The following is a 20,253-nucleotide window of genomic DNA, read 5'->3' on the forward strand; positions in this document are numbered from 1 at the left end:
CCCCCCCCCCCCGCTGGGCCTTGACTTGCCATGAGAGCCTTTCCTGTCTGTGTCTGTTTCCTTGCTTATGGTATCTGGGGACTGGAGAGACTCCAGCCTGGAATATGGGGAGTATGGGGCCTTGGAGAGAGTTACTCTGGGTCGACTAGAGAATCAAACTCATAGACGCCCATATGTATATAAGAAAGAGCTTTATTAAAAGGAGATAGAGGAAAGAACTAGGAAGCAAAGGGCATTTATAGAGGTCTAAATGCAGGCATGTACATATGTAAATATATTTATATGTGATGATGGGGAAATAAATCTATGTGCATATATTTATAGATTTAGTATTAAGATAGCAGATGGACATTGGGCCTCTACTCAAGTACTCCCTCAACGGAAGAACATTTTGTTCTATTAGCCTGGCATTCCATAATGCTCACCTTCCCGACATCGCTGAAGACAAATGGGTGCATAAGAAAATGTGGTGAATAAAGCTGATGGTACCCAGCTACCAAAAGATACAGTATCTGGGGTCTTAAAAGCTTGAAGGTAAACAAGCAGCCATCTAGCTCAGAAGCAACAAAGCCCACATGGAAGAAGCACACCAGCCTGTGTGATCATGAGGTGTCGAAGAGATCAGGAATTAAGCATCAAAGAACAAGAATCATTTCATTGTGAAGGAGGATGAGTGCAGATTGGGGACCCAAAGCCCATTTGTAGGCCACTGGACACCCCTTACAGAAGGTTCTCGGGGAGGAGATGAGCCAGTCAGGGTGCGATGTAGCAACGATGAAACATACAACTTTCCTCTAGTTCCTAAATGCTTCCCTCCCCCCCCCCCCACTATCATGAGGATGTACAATGGTACAGATCAGAGCTGGAAACACAGGGAATCCAGGACAGATAAACCCCTCAGGACCAATAGAGTGGAGATACCAGGAGGGTAAGGGTAAGGTGGGGAGAAAGGAGAACCGATCACAAGGAGCTACATATAACTCCCTCCCTGGGGGATGGACAACAGAAAAGTGAGTAAAGGGAGACATCTGTCTGACAGTGTGAGACATGAAAAAAATGATAAATTATCAAGGGTTCATGAGGGAGGGAGGGGGAAAAATGAGGAACTGATACCAAGGGCTCAAGTAGAAAGAAAATGTTTTGAGAATGATGATGGTAACAAATGCACAAATGTGATTGACACAATAGATGTATGTATGAATTTTGATGAGTTGTACGAGCCCCAATAAACTGATTAAGATAAAAAGAGCTTTATATAGAAGAGTAATTATATATTAAGAAAACAGCCCAGTCCAGATCAAGTTAATAAGTCCAATATTAGCCCACATTCCTCTTCAGACTCACTCAACACATGCAATGATGCCGAATGCAGGAAGATCACAGGCCAGTGGGTGGAAAGTCTTGTGGATCCAGTGGCAGTGTAAGCCTCTCAGCGCTGGCGTGGGTCTTCATGTGGCTCCTCCAGCTCCAGGGCTCTGGCTGCATAGGTGGAGCTTCCTCAGACATCATCAGCAACGTCTCGCAGGGAGTGAGCATGTGTCCCACCTCTAGGGAGCTATTTAGCTCCTTAGCAGCTCCAAATGACGTCATCAAGCTGGGACCTGATTAGCAGGCTAAACTCCACCACTTCACTTTTACGTCTCAAATTGACAACAGATTATGTAACTACCACAGAGAGGGAGGGTGGCTTTGGAGTAATCTGTAGTAATCTGCACCAGCTGACCCTGCTGTCCCAGCCTGTGGACGGCAGAGGATGATAGTTGTTGGCTCTGCTCACATGGACTGAAGGTCCCTGGGTGTGCACACATTTGTGCATAACTGCTAATCAAGAGGCTGATAGTGGTTCCATGGTAAAAGGGCCTGGGGATCAGCTTCCATGAAGTTGACAGCTCATGTAACACACGGGCTGCCATGACTCCATCTACTGAACAGCAGTGGGCCTGATTAGCACTGACTATGTGTTGGGCCAACGGCTTGTCAAGTCTGGGATCCTAGACCCTCTTAACAATCTTGTGAAAGGCCCACACTGCCAACTGCCATCGAGGCCATCGTGACTGACAGTGACCCGATAGGTCATAGTAGAACTGCCCCTGGGGACTTCCAAGACTAAATCTCCACAGGAGCAGAAGGCCTCCTCAGTCTCCTGTGGAGTGGCTGGTGGTTTTGACCTGCCAACCTTGTGGTTAGCAGCCAGATGTGTAAACCGCAACACCATCCGCGCTCCTTCAGGGACCCACTGTAGCCCTAGTTTACAGAGGAGGAGACAGGCTTCGGGAGGGGAAGTCACCCAAGTAGGGAGCAGGGGAAATAGGGTTCATAACTAGGATATCTTAGCCTGCAGCCCCGGGAACAGAGAGGCAGAGCGTGCTGGAGAACCTCATACACATAACTGGCGCTTTGTCAGGGGAAGCCAGCCCGTAACACATCATTACGGGTCTGGTAGGCGCCATTGTACAGTGATAATAAGTTGCTGTCCGATGAGGCCATACAATTGTTACATGGGATATAACTCAAAAGAGTTCTTTTCCTACAGGTCCCCACGTTGGGCACCATATGTCAGGGGAAGCCATCATTATGGGTCCAGTAGGCTCAATTGTACAGCGATAATAAGTAAAGATCATAGTAAAGTCATAGAGAGTATGAAAGATAGAAGGGAAATATAGGAATAAATGGAGTCAGACACGATTCATGGTAGCACGCTCACCTCAGCCCTGCTTGGTGGTCCGCGTGGAGGGAGAGAGCGATCTTTAATGCTAGCCCAAGCTCTTTATATTCTCTGGGGACACACAAGCCCCCTAATTACAGGTGAGTACAAACGTCACAGAAAGGGGTTGTGCTATAGGTAATACAGTCATGAGAGGGGGTGGTCTAGGGACATACATGTAATAATAAGATGAGGGACTGGGGGTATACATGTGAGAAGATGGGCGGATAACTTAACTTTGGATGTCACAGAGTCAGTTTGACCTGTTCCCTGACTCAGAGATCATTATTGGTGGGGTGTGAAGCTTGGTTGCAGGCCTCAGGGAGAAGTAGTTTATTGTCCCCAGCAGCAGGGTGCGAGGCCTACCCTGTAGTCTGTCCTGAGGAAGATGTCTGTAAGCATCTGACCTCCCCCCACAGCCCTTATTGTTGGAGCCGCCCCGCTCCTCTCTCTGTACATCCTCCTGCCGCAGCTTGTGTGTGCCGGCCACCATGCAGCAGGTATTTCAAATACCAGCAGGATCATCGTGTGGTGGGCAGGTTTTGGAGGAGCTTCCAGATTAAGACAGGCTAGGAAGAAGGAAGAGAAAGACCTCTTGTGCAAAAGTATCCACGGAAAATCTTCCAAATGGCAGTAGAACATTGTCTGATAGCATGTCAAAAGATGAGTCCCTCGGGTCGGAAGGCACCCCAAAGACTATGGGGAAGAAAGCGCTGCCTTCTCAGAGGGAAGTCAGCCAGACTGACGTGGCTAGAGCAAGGCTTTCAGGACTTTGATTTCCTGAGGGGGCCTGTGCTAGTCTGGGTACATCAGAGAAATAAATCCACAGAAACTCGTATGTATAAGAGAGAGTTTTCTATAAAGTATAAATGCACATCAAGAAAACATCCCAACCCAGTGCTGCCCAAGCCCACAAGTCCACATGTCTGACACCAATCCATAAAGTCCTCCTCCATCTCACAAAACAGACACAATGATGCCGACTGCAGGAGGAAAGCCGAATCAGTGAACCTGTAAGCATCTCCACGCTGGCAGGGGGGTCTCCACACGGCTGCTCCAGCACCCAGGACTGCATCGGGGTAGGTCCATGTGGCTTCTCTTCAGGGATGTCTTGCAGGAAGTGAGTCTTGCCAGCTGAACCAGGGAACTGGCTAAGACAGCTGCACCCTGGTCCAACTATCACAAAGCAAGAGACCCAAGAACTAGGAAGGCGAGGCTCACTGAGCCATTTATCCCTCTGCCCTTCAATGAACCCCACATGTGTTATTGGCCAGGTTAGCACAATAAACTTTAGCTATCTCAGGGCCTGACTCGAACTCAGAAGAAACAGCTGCAAAAACTCTGCTAATAATTGGAACGTGGAATATACAAAGTACAGTCACAGCCGCCGAGTCAATGCCAACACGTAGCAACTCTATCGCACAGGGTAGAATGGCTCCTGAGGGTCTCCAAGACTGGAGACCCAGTCTCGTGACTGGAGTAGAAAGCCCCATCTTACACTCACCTGGCAGGGGAGAGACCATGATAACGAAGGTGGTTTTCTCAGGGCAAGGCTTATCCATTGCACTCCGGATGTGCTGATCCCTGCAATTTCCCCAAATGCAGGAAACTGACTGCATAATTTGTGGTAGTGGGGGACTGCGTTCACGCTCTCCCCTAAAGGAAAGAGAGAGAGAGAGAGAGAAGAGAAGAGAGAGAATAGGAAGGAAGGAAGGAAGGAAGGAAGGAAGGAAGGAAGGAAGGAAGGAAGGAAGGAAGGAAAAAGAAAAGAAAGCCCCATCTTTCTCCTGTGGGACAGCTGGTGGTTGTGAACAAGTGACCTTGCAGTTACCAGCCCAAGGCATAGCCACTACACTACCAGTGCTCCTTCCGAAGAAGGACCAACAGGGTATCACTTGATTAACCCCCACAATACCAACAACCTATACATTGCTCTTGAATGTAGAATAGCTAACGCAAACGAAACAAATTGCTACCTGCAAATCGCTGGATTGGGAGAGCCCGATTTCACACACACACACGTAAAGTTAATGGTCAACACACACATGCACGCGTAAAGTTAATGGTCTTGAATCTAGCATAATTTTCAATGCGTTGTTCTGGAGTACTGGCATCGCAGCACAGTCATCTGGATACATTCCTGGAACTTGCCCTGCAGGAGCTCTTAGTCTCACAGATGTTACAACTGTCCATAATTCAATTAGATCAAGCATAATCTGCCACCGTCAGTTTTCAACAGCTTTGCTTTCTTCTTGAACTCCTTGATATCAGCTCCCTTTTCCCTCTGCCCTCCCCCCCCAAAACAGGTCTTGAATTGGTGTATATATTCATATTCTTTGTGTGTGTGTGTGATCACGTGGGTTTTTAAAGCATGACTAGCAACCCAGCCTTGGAGGCAGAGGTATTCCCGGTAAGCAGTCACCTGTAGCCGTTCCCCAAGCCACAACAATGGCATGTCCAGCCCTGCGATGCCCATTCTCAATGAAACTACTGCCGTCCATGAAGTGTTCAGCATTTGGATTCTCAAATATGTCCATCAAATCTGATCCACTCGAGTATATCTTCCCTATTACCTGAATGGAATTATGAGGAATGATCTCTGTTGGGAGTTGAGACCGTAAGGGATCTTTGGAGACAACTCTCTTTTTTTTAATCTTTTTTTTCTCCCATGAAGCTACAAGGTCTCGACATATGCGTTCCCATCCTCTCTCCCTTTACATATCGCAAACAGATCCAGTTGCAAGACTGTGGTTGTTAGGTGCTGTCACGTCAATTCCAACTCATAGTGACTCTGCAACAGAAGGGAATCCTGCCCGGTCCTGCATCCCCCTCACAGGCTCTGTTCTGTTTGAACTCAGTGCTGCAGCCACCGTGTCAATCCATCTCATGGAGAGCCTTCCTCTTATCGTTGACCCTCGACTTTACCAAGCATCATATTTTTCACCCACCCTAGGGACTTCTCCTTTCGGATCACGTGCCCAATGCACGTGAGATGGAGTCATGCCATCCTCCCTTCTGAAGATTACCTGGCTGGACTTCTTCTGAGAGAGATGTTCTTGGTTTTTCTGGGAGTCTGAGGAACTTTCAATATTCTTCACCAGCATCATCATTCACATGCCTCGATTCCTGCCCAGGCTTCCTTATCGACTGCCAGCTTTCCACACCTATTAGGCTCTTGAAGAAAAAACAAACAACGCATGGCTTGAGTCAGGCACACCTTACTCTTCAAAGTGACCACGGTGCTCTTTAACACGTCAAAGGGGTCTGGTCATTTTATTCCTGGGCAGGTGCCTCCCTGCGTGCTGACCGTGAACCCAAGCAAAATTAAATACTGGACAACTTCAATAATTTCCCCATTTATCATGAGGTTTATTAGTTCAGTGATGAGGATTTGCGTTTTCGTAACATTGAGTTGTAATCTGTACTTCCCCAAACGGATTTATTTGTTGTTCTTGTCCGTGGCATATGGGCCAATTTGTTTGCTCACTACTGTAACTCAAAGACATCAATTCTTCATCTGTCTTTGTTATTTACTTTTCAGCTTGCACACGCATCTGAAAATACCGTGGTTCAGATCAGGCACATCTTCGTCTTCAAAGTGGCATTTTTGCTCTTGACCACTCGCAAGGTGTTTTTTCTTTTTCAGCAGCAGCAGCAGCAGCAGCCTCGTCCACTGTAATAAGTCCTTTGACACCCTGATTGGTGCGACCAGGGGCATTGAGTGTGGATCCAGAATGAAATTCTTTACAACTTTAATATTTTCTCCATTTATCACGATGCTACTTATTCGTCCAGTGGTCAGGATTTTTGTTTTCTTTATTATCGAGTTACAATCCATACTGTAGCCATTGACCTTCATCTCTAAGTGCTTCAAGTCACCTTCCATGTCAACAGGCGAGATTGTGTCGTTTTCCTATCGGAAGTTGTTAACGAACTTTCCTCCCATCCCGATTCTTCTTCATATGGTCTAGCTTCATGGGTTAACTGTTCATCAGACGGACAGCTGGACTAAATGCGGGGAAAGAATACAACGCTTCTGTACACCTTTTCGGATTTTAACCCCTTCAGGCTGCCCTTGTTCTTGTTGCCCAGCTCCCTCTCGGTGGAGGCAGTGGTGCCACGTGACACCATTGAAGGTCCTGGGACGCTCATTCTTTGCAACGTTATCTATAGTTTGCTATGATCCAGTCGAATGCCTTCGCAGTCAATAAAACATGAGTCAATGTCATTCTGAGAATCTCTGCTCTTAATACTCAAAATCCACTTGACATTAGTGATGATGTCTTCTGAACCCAACTTGCGTGTCTAGCAGCTCCCTGTCTGTGTACTGCTGCAAACATTTAACAAACCATCTCCAGCAAATTTTGCTTGCATGTGATCAAGTAACAAGATTGATTGATACTTTCCATCTTCGGTTGAGTCACCTGTCTTTGGGATGCGAATAAAGATAGCTCTCTTACGGTGGTTAGGTAGCTGTCTTCTAAATTTCATCTGCATATCAGAGGCTGTTAATTAACTCGGGCACAAACGAGTCAGCGCTGTTACTGCTACATCAGTTTGTTGAGACATCTCCACTGGTCTTCGGCAGCCTTGTTTTTCCACTAATGTCTTCAGCGTAGCTTGAACTTCTTCCTGTAATCCCGTCGGCTCTTTGTCGTGTGCTGCCCTTGAACTGGTTGAAACGTTACCAGTTCTTTTTGGTGCCATAACATCGTTAGCATGTCTTTTTGAAGCTTCCTGCATTGTTCAATATTTTGTCCATGGAATCCTTCAAGATAACAACTTGAGGCTTGATTTTTTTCTTCTTCGGTTCTTTCAGCTTGAGATATGCTGTGTTATTTCTTGGTTGTTTTCTGACTCAAAGTCTTTGCATATGTCATTAGAATGCTTTACTCTGTCTTCTGAAGCTGCCTTTTGAAAGATTCTGTTGAACTTTTTTGTTTTCAGCATGTCTTCCCTTTGCTTTAGCTCCTCCACGTTCAAGAACAGTTTCAGAGTCTCTTTGGACAGTCTTTTGGACATTTTCTTGCTTTAAAATTTTTTTGCCTTTTTAATGATCGTTTGCTTTCTTCCTGTATGATGTTCATTCACACTCCAATTATGACCGTATTGTAGTTGTTTCTTCTCATTCGGAGTCATATCATTTAAGTCGTCTCTAATTTGGGGACACAGCTCTTCCTGAGTTGTATTTTGAGTACCCTCTAACCTGAGAGGTTATCTTCTAGCCTTATATCGACAGTGTTCCACTAATTTTGTTTTCTTTTTTAATCGTTTTATTAGGGGCTCATACAACTCTTATCACAATCCACACATACATCAATTGTGTAAAGCACATTCGTACGTTCATTGGCCTCATCATTCTCAAAACATTTGCTCTCCACCTAACCCCTGGCATCAGCTCCTCATTTTTCCCCTCCCTCATGAACCCTTGATAATTTATAAATAATTATTTTGTCATATCTTGCCCTGTCCAACGTCTCCCCTCACCCACTCTTCTGTTGTCCGTCCCCCAGGGAGGAGATCACATGTAGATCCTTATAATCGGTTCCCCCTTTCCAGTATCACCACTCACACCACTGGTCCTGAAGGGATCCTCCGCCTTGGATTTCCTGTTTCCAGTTCCTATCTGTACCAGTGTACATCCTCTGGTCTAGCCAGATTTGTAAGGTAGAATTGGGGTCATGATAGTGGGGGGGGGAGGAAGCATTAAGGAACTAGAGGAAAGTTGTAAGTTTCATCATAGCTACATCGCACCCTGACTGTCTCGTCTCCTCCCTGAGGCCCTTCTGTAAGGGGATGTCCAGTGGCCTACAAATGGGCTTTGGGTCTCCACTCCGTGCACACCCCCTCATTCACTATGATATGAGATTTTGTTCTGATGATGCCTGATACTTGATCCCTTTGACACCTCGTGATTGCACAGGCTGATGTGCTTCTTCCACGTGGGCTTTGTTGCTTCTGAGCTAGATGGCTGCTTGTTTACCTTCAAGCCTATAAGACCCCAGACACTATCTCTTTTGATAGCCAGGCACCATCAGCTTTCTTCACCACATTTACTTATTCACCCGCTTTGTCTTCAGTGGTTGTGTCAGGACGGTGAGCATCATAGAATGCCAGTTTAATAGAAGAAAGTATTCTTACATTGAGGGAGTACTTGAGTGGAGGCCTAATTCCTTGTACTACCTTAATACTAAACCTATAAATATATGCACATAGATCTATTTCCCCATCCTCATATATAAATATATTTGCTTATGTACATGCCTTTATTTAGACCTCTATAAGTGCCCTTTGCCTCTGAGCTTTTCCCTCTATTTCCTTTGACTTTCCTTTTGTCCCACTATCATGCTCAGTCTTCATTTGGGTTTCAGTAATTTCTCTTGGTTACATTACCCTTGATCATGCCCTCCCAGGCCTGTTCCACTGATTTTCAGAAGGTTTTCAGGGGCGAATCCCTCAGACGACCTTTCCCCTGTCTTTAATCTGTCTTAGCGTGCAAGCTGTGAGTGACTCTGCTAGTGTGAGAGATACCAGCGGCATAACGTCCAGCGTCACAGTAGCACACAAGCACAACAGTACCACAAAATGACAGAGGACGGGAGGAGTTGCAAGGTCGTATTATAATTTAATGAGCCATTTTCAAACTATTGCTCATCATAAAAACAACAAACAAAAACCATCGATCGATAACATTGCAAAGAATGGGAGTGCCAGAACTTTTCATTGGCCTCCTGTGGAACCTGTATGTAAACTGAGAGGCAGACAAAGGGATATGGAGCGGTTTAAAATGAGGAAAGGTGTGCAGCACGATATTTACTCTATCGGTAGGATGAGCAAATAATCTGAGCAACTGAACCATAGGAAGAAGAATGGGGCATCAGGTTTGGAGGAACGTTTGTGAGCAACCTCTGTTATGAAAATGGCAACGCCTTGCTTATTGAGAGTGAGGAGGACTTGAAGCGCTGCTACATGAAGATCAATGGCTACACTGTGGGTTACAGCTCAGTAGAAAGACCACAAAACCCCTCACAGCTGAACTAATCAAAGAGCATCGTGATAAATGGAGAAGTGGTTAAGAATATCATTCTGCTTGGATCCATCACCAAAGGCCTGGGCCGCACCAATCAGGGTATCAAATGACTTATTACTTTGGGCAATTATGCTGATATATATCATATACATGTATATGTACACACATATATGTGTATATGTATATACATACATACATACATATTTCAAGTGGTCAAACGCAAAGATGCCACTTTGAATACTAAGATGGGCTTGCCTGGTCTGCCCTGAGCCAAGTGTTTTTAATAACCTCATATGCATGTGAAAGTTGGACAGGAAATAAGGAAGGCTGATGAAGAACTGATGTCTCTGAGTTATAGTATTGACAAAGCATATTAACAAATGCCCCATGGACTAGAGGAAGAACAAACAAATCTTGCTCAGAACAAGTACAGCCAGAATGCTCTGTGTTAGACTGGGTAGACTAGAGAAACAAATTCATAGGCACTCATATATATCTAAGGAAGAGGTTTATATAGAAGAGCAATTGAATACTGAGAAAACATCCCAGCCCAGTCCAGATCAAGTCCATAAGTCAATATTAGCCCATATGTCCGATACCAATCTATAAAGTCCTCTTCAGCCTCATGAAACACATGCAATGATGCTGAATGCAGGAGGATCACAAGCCAGTGGGTTGGAAGTCTTGTGGATACAGTGGCGTTGTAAGAATCTCAGCACTGGTCGGGGTCTCTTTGTGGTTTCTCTGGCTCCAGAGGTCTGGTTGCATCAGGGTAGGTCCGTGTGGCTTGTTCAGCTTCCAGGCGTAGTGCCATGTGTCTTGTTAGTAGAGCATCTCTCAGGGAGTGAGCCGAGAGAGTGTGTCTCCTGCCTCCAAGGAGGAAATCCAGGAGTTCCCAGAATTCTCAGGAGAAGGCCATGCCCACACAGAGGCCTCATTGGCTATGACCTGATTGGCAGACTAGACTCCACCCCTTCACTTGTAATCCTTTCAAATTGACACCAGATTATGTAACTACCGCAGGCTCCTTCAAAGTGAGGATGGCAAGACTTCATTTCACGTGCTTTAAACGTGCTATCAGGAGAGACCAGACCTTGGAGAAAGACATCATGCTTAGTAAAGTAGAGGGTTCAGCGGGAAAGAGGCAGACTCTCAACAAGATGGATTGACAGAGTGGCTGCGGCAATGGGCTCCCCCAGGGAAACCATGGTGGCAATGGTGTAGGGCCGGGCAGCCTTCGGTCCCGTTATATGAGTCAGAACTGACTTGGTAGCACCTCGGTGTCTGCTGAGGTCCATCCATTTCCTCCTTTGCGAAATAACCCAGCAACGATGATCTCCGTGTGTCCATCTCACGCCTACAGTTTCAATTCAGCAGCCCAGAGGGGACCCCAATTCTCTACTTCTCTGTTGAAGGCCTTTCCCGGTTCCCCACACCCTACGGGACCCAGGCCAGACTCCTGAGCGTGCTTTCTGGGGCCCTGCTGTCCTCCTGACCCTCCTTCTGGCTCGGCCTCTCAACTCCCCTAGCCAACCAACTTCTTCCAGGCGTACTGGGCATTCCAGCCAGGCGAAACATTTGATAATTTCTTGATGCTCTGGACCGTGGATGGTCCTCTCTGCCTGACTCAGCCTAGTGTAAGTAACAGGTGCGTTCCTTAATGCTTGTGGCGACAACAAACTCCAGGTTCCAAAAGGCGGCGCACAATGGCAGTTTAATTCCCATGTCCCATGAAATCCACTGTCATGGGAGGTGGCCCCTCCCCCCCTTAGAGCTCCTCCCACCTGCAGATCCTTGGAGACTGCGCCACTCATGAAGCACAAAGGAAAGAAGCGAGGAGAGCAGCCCATGTCAACAGCTCTGCCACATAGCCCATTGGCCAGGACTTAGTCATGTGACCTTAAACTGCAAGGGAGGACCCTCTACCCACCAGCTGCCTCCTCCAGGAAGCCTTCCTTACCACCCCCAGCAGCCTCCCCATTGTAGAGTGTCCTCCTCTGTGGCCAGCAGGTAGTGAGGAAATGCCTGTGGAATAGATCAGTCCACTGTGCTGATGGCCACAAGAACAGGCCCACACCTCTTGCTATGTGGAGAAGCCGGTTAAAAGCAAAATGTGTGCAAAACAAGAGACCCCTCATATCATTATCTGCTCACCTACCCCAACACACTGCCATTGCACCCACTCCAATGCAGGATTCCCAAGGCTGTACATCTTTATGGGAGCAGACAGCCTTCTCGTTCCCCCACAGAGCGGCTGGAGGTTTGAACCGCAGACCTTGCAGTCCTGAGCTTACTTATCCAATAGGGCCACTCTGCATTGTTTCTTCAGATGCTCATGGAGACTATATATATATATGGAGGCCAAGACCTCTGGGGAAGGGGTTCTTTGATCTTCTTATAATTAAAAAACCAAAAGAATGGTAGAGAAGGATCAGCCAATGATGTGTCATCAGGTGTCTCAGAAAGGGACGTGTCTGGCATGACTGGCAGTATCTCCAGCACCCACTCCGTGTGGGCTCTTTCATCAGTGGTCCCCACCCTGGGAATCTTCATCCTACTTGGATGGCCTCCTCATCCTGCCCGTGATCCCCACGGCCCCCGTGATGCCTGCTGCTGTTCAAAAGCCTCACATCCTCACCTACCCGGACAAGGTTGACCCCAGCCCTGCTCCTTACCTACTGGGCGGCCTTGGCCCTGACCTTGCCCCTTCTGGGCCTCAGCTCCCTTCTCTATAAAATGGGATGATAACAAGAGGTCCCCCCGAGCCCCCTGAGGATTACAAGGGTGTATGAGACAACATCCCCAAAGTCCCAAGCATTTTCGATCCCATGATTGTCTGGTTTAAAATCATAAAACACCAGCACTGCTAGTACTCCGAAGTCATCCTCAGGTCACGTGCAAGGAAAAAAGACTGGCGGGGTGTTAGTTAAGACAAGACACCTCTCCATACCATGTCCCAGGTCTGATCCCAACACTCACACGGAGAGCCTGGCCATGGCAATAATGATCTTGATGAACTGGTTCTGGCACCTAGGTCCCTGTGCCTATCTTCTCTTGGATAGCCTTGTGACCTTGGCAGGTAACTTCACCTCTTAGAGCCATGGCCCTTCACCTGGAGCAGTGTGACTCCCTGTGCCCTGCCCCTTCCTTCCCCTGCTTGTCCTTCTCGCTCAGCCTTTGGGCATGCCCTGTCTCTCTTCAGGACTCTGCAGCTATAATATCCTTGGCCCAAGGACACGGGAGCTTTTGCTGTGCTCCTGAGTGAAGAACTGCTGAAAGGATTGGGCCTTCCCATAGCCGTCCAGTGTGGGGGTGGGGGTGGCAGAGAGCCAGGGCAGCACCTGCAGGGGGCTGGAGCATGCCACCTCTTGTCGCCAGAGTAGGAACTCATAAATATTTAAATCCACTGGACCAGGAGGGAGTCAGGCTGCTGCTCCTGTCATTGGAGCATTCCCGTCTCCCGGTGACACAGAGGCAGCCTGGGAGCCAGACAGGGCCCCAGAGAGGAGAGCACGGCCAGCCCAGCCCAGGTGAGTGTGTCTCCCTCTGCTCTCTGGCACAAGGACCACTATCACCAAAGCTGGCCTGCTGGGGATGCACAAGGCCAGAGGCCTCGCCGGCCCGCAGCCGGTTCCCCTGGTGCAGGATGAGGAGTCAGGAGCCCAGTTTATAGCCAGCGCCTGCATATCTGTGGCTTCTGTTGGCCAGGGCCAAGAGTGGACAGGGTGGGCTGAGAGGGGACTGCCTTTCCTTTATGCCTGGGATTGTCACTAGCAGGAGCCGAGGAGGGCATTCAGGCCCCAGTCCTATCTGAGCTGCCGCTGAGCTGTGTGACCTTGAGCATACCCCTGCCCCGAGACCTTGGCCCTGCCCCACCGACTTCCAGTTAGGAGTCGGAGTTTGGAAGCTCAGCTGCACTGGGATTTCCTCAGGGTCACCAGCTGCCTGCAAGCCCCCTTCCCAATCCTCAGGGTCACCAGCTACCTGCAAGCCCCCTTCCCAGGCCGTAGGCACACACCTTGCTGGGGCCATGGTGGGTCCCTGAGATGGATATGATGATAGAGTGATAGTGCCACCCCATGCTGGGCACTTTCCTTGTGGGCTCAGAGGCTCCTCACAGCACTTTGTGATGTGGGGGTGGGGACAGTGTCCGTCATCATTTTGGAGAAGAAATTGAGGCACAGAGATGGGCACAGCCTTGCCTGGGGCACGGAGCAGTCAGACCCGGCGACTCGTGAACGCAGTGCTCACACGCGGGCTCTCACACACGGGCTCTTACACACATGTGCTTCCCTGTATGGCTCTCATAGCCATGTGGCGGTCATGTATGCTCACACAGGGGCTCTTGAGCCTGTTGTCGCGGTGGTGTTTTCTGTCTGAGTCATGTTCTCACGTTGTCTGCTCAGAGCTCACAGCGCTTATGGGGAGGGGGAGGGGATCGTGCACCCAGGTGCCAGGCTGGGAGGACTCAAGGATGTGTTCTACTCAGGCCTGTACGCCGCTGGACACAGAGGGGCCCTGGTCCATTTTAAAGACAATGATGAATCTGCGTCGATTGTCTCCTGGGCTCGCACATGCTATGCCCCTCTGCTCTCCACTCTTATCTCCCAAACTGGGCTCCTGACTGGGAGCCAACAGCTCTGGGCCTCAATTTTCGCGGAGGCCCGTGCAGTCGAATGCCCTTTGCACATACAAGGAGAGGCCGCCTCACAAGAGCTGAGGTGGGAGGGGATAGGCTGCGGGGGCAGGGAGGAGGTCAGCCAGACGCCCCTCATCCTAGCCACCAGCCAGCTCACATGGCCAGACCCTACTGTGTCCCCTGGACAGAGTGCCAGGCCATGGGGCACACCCCAGCCCTGCTCCAGCCTTGCTGAGTGAGCCTGGGCAGGCCATGCCATCTCCCCCGTCTGTCAAATAGGGGTGGCAGGAGGGGTGGGGGTGGGTAGGGGTGGTAGGGATGGGCCCTGCCTCGCAGCACAGCTGGGTACAATCAGTTCTGAGGGGCACGTCCTGAAGAAGCCTCCATGTTTGTTCATGGCAGGGACTCAGGATGGAGACCAAAGGGCGGGCCAGTCCAGCCCAGGAGCTCACGCCCGGGCACCCATCCAGGAGAGCATAAATGATGGACGGGGCGGACTGGCGGATGAGGGGGCGGGCCCTCTGGGCGGGGCCATGCGGGGGGCGGAGCCTCCACGGGGGGGCGGGGCGGCTGCTCTGCCCCCTGCTGGCCGGTCTGTCCTCCGCGCACGCACGGCCTCCACCTTCGCCTCGCAGCCCCCCAGAGCTGTGGAAGGCGCCCCGGTGAGTGGGTCGGTGGGCGCAGCGGGCTCGGGGCACCCGAGGGGCCGCCGATGGCACCCTCACGCCACCCTAACCCATCCGTAGTGAGAGCTGCGGCCTCCGTCGCGGCGCCCCGTCGAGGCTGTGGCCTGGCCGCGCTCGGCCTCCCTTCCGGTGGGCCTCACTGAAGCATCACCACTGGGTCCAGGGGCCTCGCCTGAAGACCAGGCCCAAGCTGGCACCTGGGGCTCGGACGGGGCAGCCAACACGCTGGGGGTGGCCGCGTGGGCCGCCTTGCCAGGCCGGCTTCTAGAACTCCCATTTTCGAGGTTCGCCGGGCTCCACGAGCGCCCAGGGGGCCCCTGGCTAGTCCACAGACCAGGTCTGAGGGTCCGCGCTGCGGCTGCCAGGCCTACTTCGTCGTGAGAGAAAGCTTTATTAGTGACGGTGTACCAGGGGGATCCCCCCTCAATAAAAAACCCACCAGAATATTTTTTTAAGTTACATATTTAGAATTAAAAAAAACAAACAGAAAACCTTATCACCTTCAAAGTACTCTCCATTGCTCTAAATACATTGATCAGATCTGTGATTCCATTCTTGGAAACATTTTTGAAACTTAATCTGTTTGGATGGCTGACAGCACCTCCCTCTTTTTTCTCTTCACCTCTTCTACGTCGTCAAATCGCTGTCCTTTCGTGTCCCTTTGCATCTCTAGAAACAAAAAGAAGTCACGCGGAGAGAGCTCAGGTGAGTAAGGTGCGTGGGGCAAGAGAGACATGCTGGGTTTTTTTTGTTTTTTTTTTTGCCAAAAGCTGACGCAGAGATGTCCGAGTGAGCAGGTGCATGGTCGTGGTGGCAAACCCAGTCCCCCCATCTGCCACAAATCAGGCCTTTTTGGTTGCACGCTGTTACGCAATCTTTTCAGAACTTCTAAATAGACAGCTTGGTTAATAGTGTGACCTATTGGAATTAACTCCAAGTGTACTTTCCCCCTCACATCAAAAGAAACCAAATGAGCATTGTCTTGATCTTTGATTTCACTTGACTTTTTTTTTTTTTTGACGAGGACGATGTCTTCCACTGGCTTGATTAATGTTTGCCTTCAGGGTCATAAGAATAGCACCATGTCTAATCGCCCATAATGACCTTGGGGAAAACAGTCTGGGTTGCTTCGAGCTGTTCCATCAAAGCACAGCATGTTTCCACTCGATGCTCTTTTCCCTGGTCAGTCAGAATGTGAGGCACAAATTTCGCATTTCTGCCTTCTCATTCCCAAATTCTCTGTTAAAATTCGCTGAAACGAGCTCCAAGATAGTCCAGATAACTTCCCCATCTCTTCAATGGTCCCATCATCAGTCTTTAAGCACAGGTGCATGAATTTTGTCGACATTTTCGTCCATTAGGGAAGTTTACAGACACCCTGAATGAGGTTTGTCATCACAACATTTCAACTTTTTTTTCACACCAACAGCCTTACATTGTTTATTGTTAAACTTAATTAGGAAGCAAAAAACCAAGGAATAAACCAGATTATTTGCCAATAGAAGTTCAAGTCATCAAATGGGGACAAAAGTCTTAATCCATGATTTGAGCCTTGGAAAATGCGGCCATGCGTGCCACCCTTCATGGGGCTCCTTACAGACCCAGCTTGGTTCTTCTCCAGTGTCTTCTCTTGGAGTTGTACCTGATTTTATTACCGGTTTTCATTTGAATCCATTGGGGAATGGGCCGATTCTGCTTCTGTTTCTTGGCCAGGAATCTCTTGATCCTGAAAGTCTTATGAGATGACATGGTGAAGTCGGAGCACCACCACACTCGGGGTGGCAGAGAAACGGAGAGAGGGAGGAGAGCCATTTCAACTTTTTTCTTCTTTCTGTAATAGTTTTTTTCCCCCAATCTTACACAATCAAATATATCCATTCACATAAAATTCTGTTATTCAATCCCATTGAGTGGTGTTACACAATTACCAATGCTGTCAACTCCCCCATCCCCACTTCCGTACCCGCATGAAACCATTACTCCTCTTATTGTTTCAGAAGGATTATCTATCTTGACTTTCATGTACCGCACAATCTTAGAGATACAAATAAACATATGCAAATCTAACATACGTAATGAGGTACAACAAATAAAAACCATAATAGTAAGGGGAGGAACTATTAAGCAACTAGAAGACAGTTATATGCATACCGCACCCTGAATTTGTCATCCCTTCTGTGTGGCCCGTCTGAGAGGGACTGTCATCTTAAATAATATATTTGACTGTCTTTTGCTGACTCAGAAAGTAATCCAAGTCTCTTGCTCTCCGGTCAGTTCTGACTTATCTCTACAGTAGAACTGTCTTGTAGGTTGTTACTGAAGTAGACTGCCACAGCTTTCTTCCCCGAAGTGGCTGATGGGTTTGAAACACAGGCCTGCCAGCTCCCTAGAAAGTATTATGTTTACTTTTTAATATGCAAACTCTCCAGAAATGAGAAATATAGAAAATGTTTTCTTCAATGTGCCCATCTCCCTCTGCATAACAGGAAACCACTATGAAAAGTTAGAATAATCATACTAACCTGGCAGGGGAGAGACCAAGATCATGAAGGTGCTTTTCCCAGGGTGAGGCTTATCCATTGCACTCCGGATGTGCTGACCCCTGCAATCTACCCAAATGTGAGACACTCGACTGCATAATTTGTGGTAGTGGGGGACTGCATTCGCGCTCTCCCATTTAAAAGAAATAAAGAAAAGTTAGAATAATCAACCCAGGCGTCGCAGAGTCAACGCCCATTCCTGGCATCCACATGTCAGAAGAGAAGTGGGCTCCCTTGGATTTTCAATGGTTGCATTCTCCGAAGTAGATGACCAGGTCTTTCTTCCAAGCAGCCTCTGGCTAGACTTGAGTTGCCAACATTTCTGATAGTAACCATGCACTTTTAACCCAGAGACTCTAAAACCTAAGATGCTGATCCCGTTTTTCTCCCTGGCCTCATACATATGATGTATATACATACATGTGGATTTGGAGGGCACCATTGTTCCGTGAATTCATTAAAGTGTGCGATGGGCTAAGCATCAGCTGCTAATGGAAAGATCACAGGTTTAAACTTGCCAGTGGATCTGGAGGAGACAGACCTAGCTGTCTGCCCTCATAAAGGTGAGACGTCTCAGAAACCCTGAGGAGCAGCTCTGGGCTGTCCTACAGGGTCACTATGAGCTGGAGTTGACTGCCAGGTAGTGGGTTTGGTTGTTTTATTTTTTAAATTGTTCTAAGACTTTCTTTTCCTGTGGGTGTTTCTGAGGCAGCTCGCTTACCTCAGCCTTGGTTTTTGTTTTGTTGTTGCTGACTTTCTTGAAACACTTGGGTTTTGTTTCTCTTTTCTTCTTTTATTTTCACTGTGGTAATAATATGCAGAAGACAACGTTGAAAACTTTATTCATTTTTATGTGTATGATTCAGTGATGCTATTACAATCTTCATGTTGTGCAGACTTTGTCAGTGCTCTTTTCCACCTTCCTTCACCACCGGCGACATCACCCCACGACCCTCCTATTTCCCATTTCCCTCTCCCTTCCCCCTCGGTCACCACCAAGCAGCTTTGGTTGCTGTAGACTCGTTTTTCCCACATACGTGAGAATATACAGTACATGTCTTTTGGACTTAGTTTGCTCAGCATGATGTTTTCAGGGTTCACCCATGTTGTGGCCTGCCCCAGGATTTCATTTCTCTTGCTAGCCATCAGTCACACCCGCTTAAAAGAGCCCTAGTGACCCCTTGAATTAAGCAAATAGGCTTGGCATTTTGAACTCAACAGAAACCCCAAAGAAAGATGAGGCTGTCAACTCCCATCAAGACAGACCGTTTCAGAAACTATAAGAAGCGGTGGGTTTGGCTTAGTTTAGTAATGTTCTATTGTGTGCCTAGATGACTTAACCATTCATCTGTTGAGGGACATTTAGGCTATTTCCACACACACACACACACACACACACACACACACTTTTATTTTAAGCTCTTGTGAGCAGAGCGGTAGTGAACACTGATGCACAGGTTTCAGCATTGTTTGGGATGGTTTTTGTTTGTTTGTTTGCTTGCATATCAATGGATGACTCCCAAGATGAGCCTTGTTCCCTTTTGATGGACACTGAGGTTGGTTATAATTCTGTTCTATTTTTGACCAAGCAGCGGTGAAGCATCCTTCCATCTAAAACGTTTATTTTATTTATTTATTTTTTAAAACATTTTATTAGGGGCTCATACAACTCATCACAATCCATACATCAATTGTATAAAGCACATCTGTACATTCTTTGCCCTAATCATTTTCAAAGCATTTGCTCTCCAATTAAGCCCTTTGCATCAGGTCCTCTTTTTCTCCCCCCCTCCCTCCCCACTCCCCCTCCGTCATGAGTCCTTGATAATTTATAGATTATTATTTTGTCATATCTTGCCCTATCCGGCGTCTCCCTTCACCCCCTTTTCTGTTGTCCATCCCCCAGGGAGGAGGTCACATGTAGATCCTTGTAATCAGTTCCCCCTTTCCAAACCACTCACCCTCTACTCTCTAAAACGTTTATTTTTAAGTGAAAACGTTTGTGTTTAGAATTAATAAGCTGGGCTCTTTTAGGGGAGCAGAAAGCCTCATCTTTCTCCTGTGGAGCAGCTAGTGGTTTCAAACTGCCGAGCTTGTGGCTACCAGCCCAACCCATAACCCACTAAGCCACCAAGGCTGCTGTGGGTTACACCTTTCTTTGCTCACTGTGAAGGCAGCAGTTCTAATCCACTAGCTGCTGCAAAGAAGGAAGATGAAGCGTTCTGTTCCCAAGAGGATGAGTAGCCTTGGAAATGCACAGAAGCCGTTCAACAGGGTCACTCTGAGTCAGAATCAACTCGATGATAGGCTGAGGTTTTTGTTTGCTTCTTTGTTTGAGTTGGACTCAGTTTCACTGATTCCAATTTTCTTGGCAACATCTAAAGAAGTTCTACCTGCTGGGGAATGCTGAAACAAACCCAGGAGTGCTGTCCAAGCAGATTCCTAGGCTGTGTCCTGGATTGTGGGCTATAGTACAAAAGGTTTTAATTGCCAGGGGCTTTTAAGTAACTTTTTCTGAAAACGGGGTGGTCGGCCAAATCTGCTTGGGAAGATATGATATGATAAGGCACCATAAGCAAGAGTCAGTGGAGCACATGTCTTCTCTCTCAGGGCCCTTCTCTGGAGAAGTAATTTTTCCAGAGGAAGTATGTGGA

General features: G+C 48.0%; 2 non-coding genes across 2 annotated transcripts; both read left to right on the plus strand.

Moving 5' to 3' along the window:
* Positions 1-4,200: 4,200 nt before the first annotated feature.
* On the plus strand, positions 4,201-4,363 carry LOC142430136 (U1 spliceosomal RNA). The gene has a single exon (XR_012780603.1). It is a non-coding gene; the product is annotated as a U1 spliceosomal RNA (small nuclear RNA).
* A 13,210-nt stretch (positions 4,364-17,573) lies between these two features.
* Positions 17,574-17,737, plus strand: LOC142430145 (U1 spliceosomal RNA). Its single transcript, XR_012780610.1, has one exon. It is a non-coding gene; the product is annotated as a U1 spliceosomal RNA (small nuclear RNA).
* The last annotated feature ends 2,516 nt before the right edge of the window (positions 17,738-20,253 follow it).

The sequence above is a fragment of the Tenrec ecaudatus genome, chromosome 16, assembly GCF_050624435.1.
Source record: "Tenrec ecaudatus isolate mTenEca1 chromosome 16, mTenEca1.hap1, whole genome shotgun sequence".
In the NCBI taxonomy this organism is placed as follows: Eukaryota; Metazoa; Chordata; class Mammalia; order Afrosoricida; family Tenrecidae; genus Tenrec; species Tenrec ecaudatus.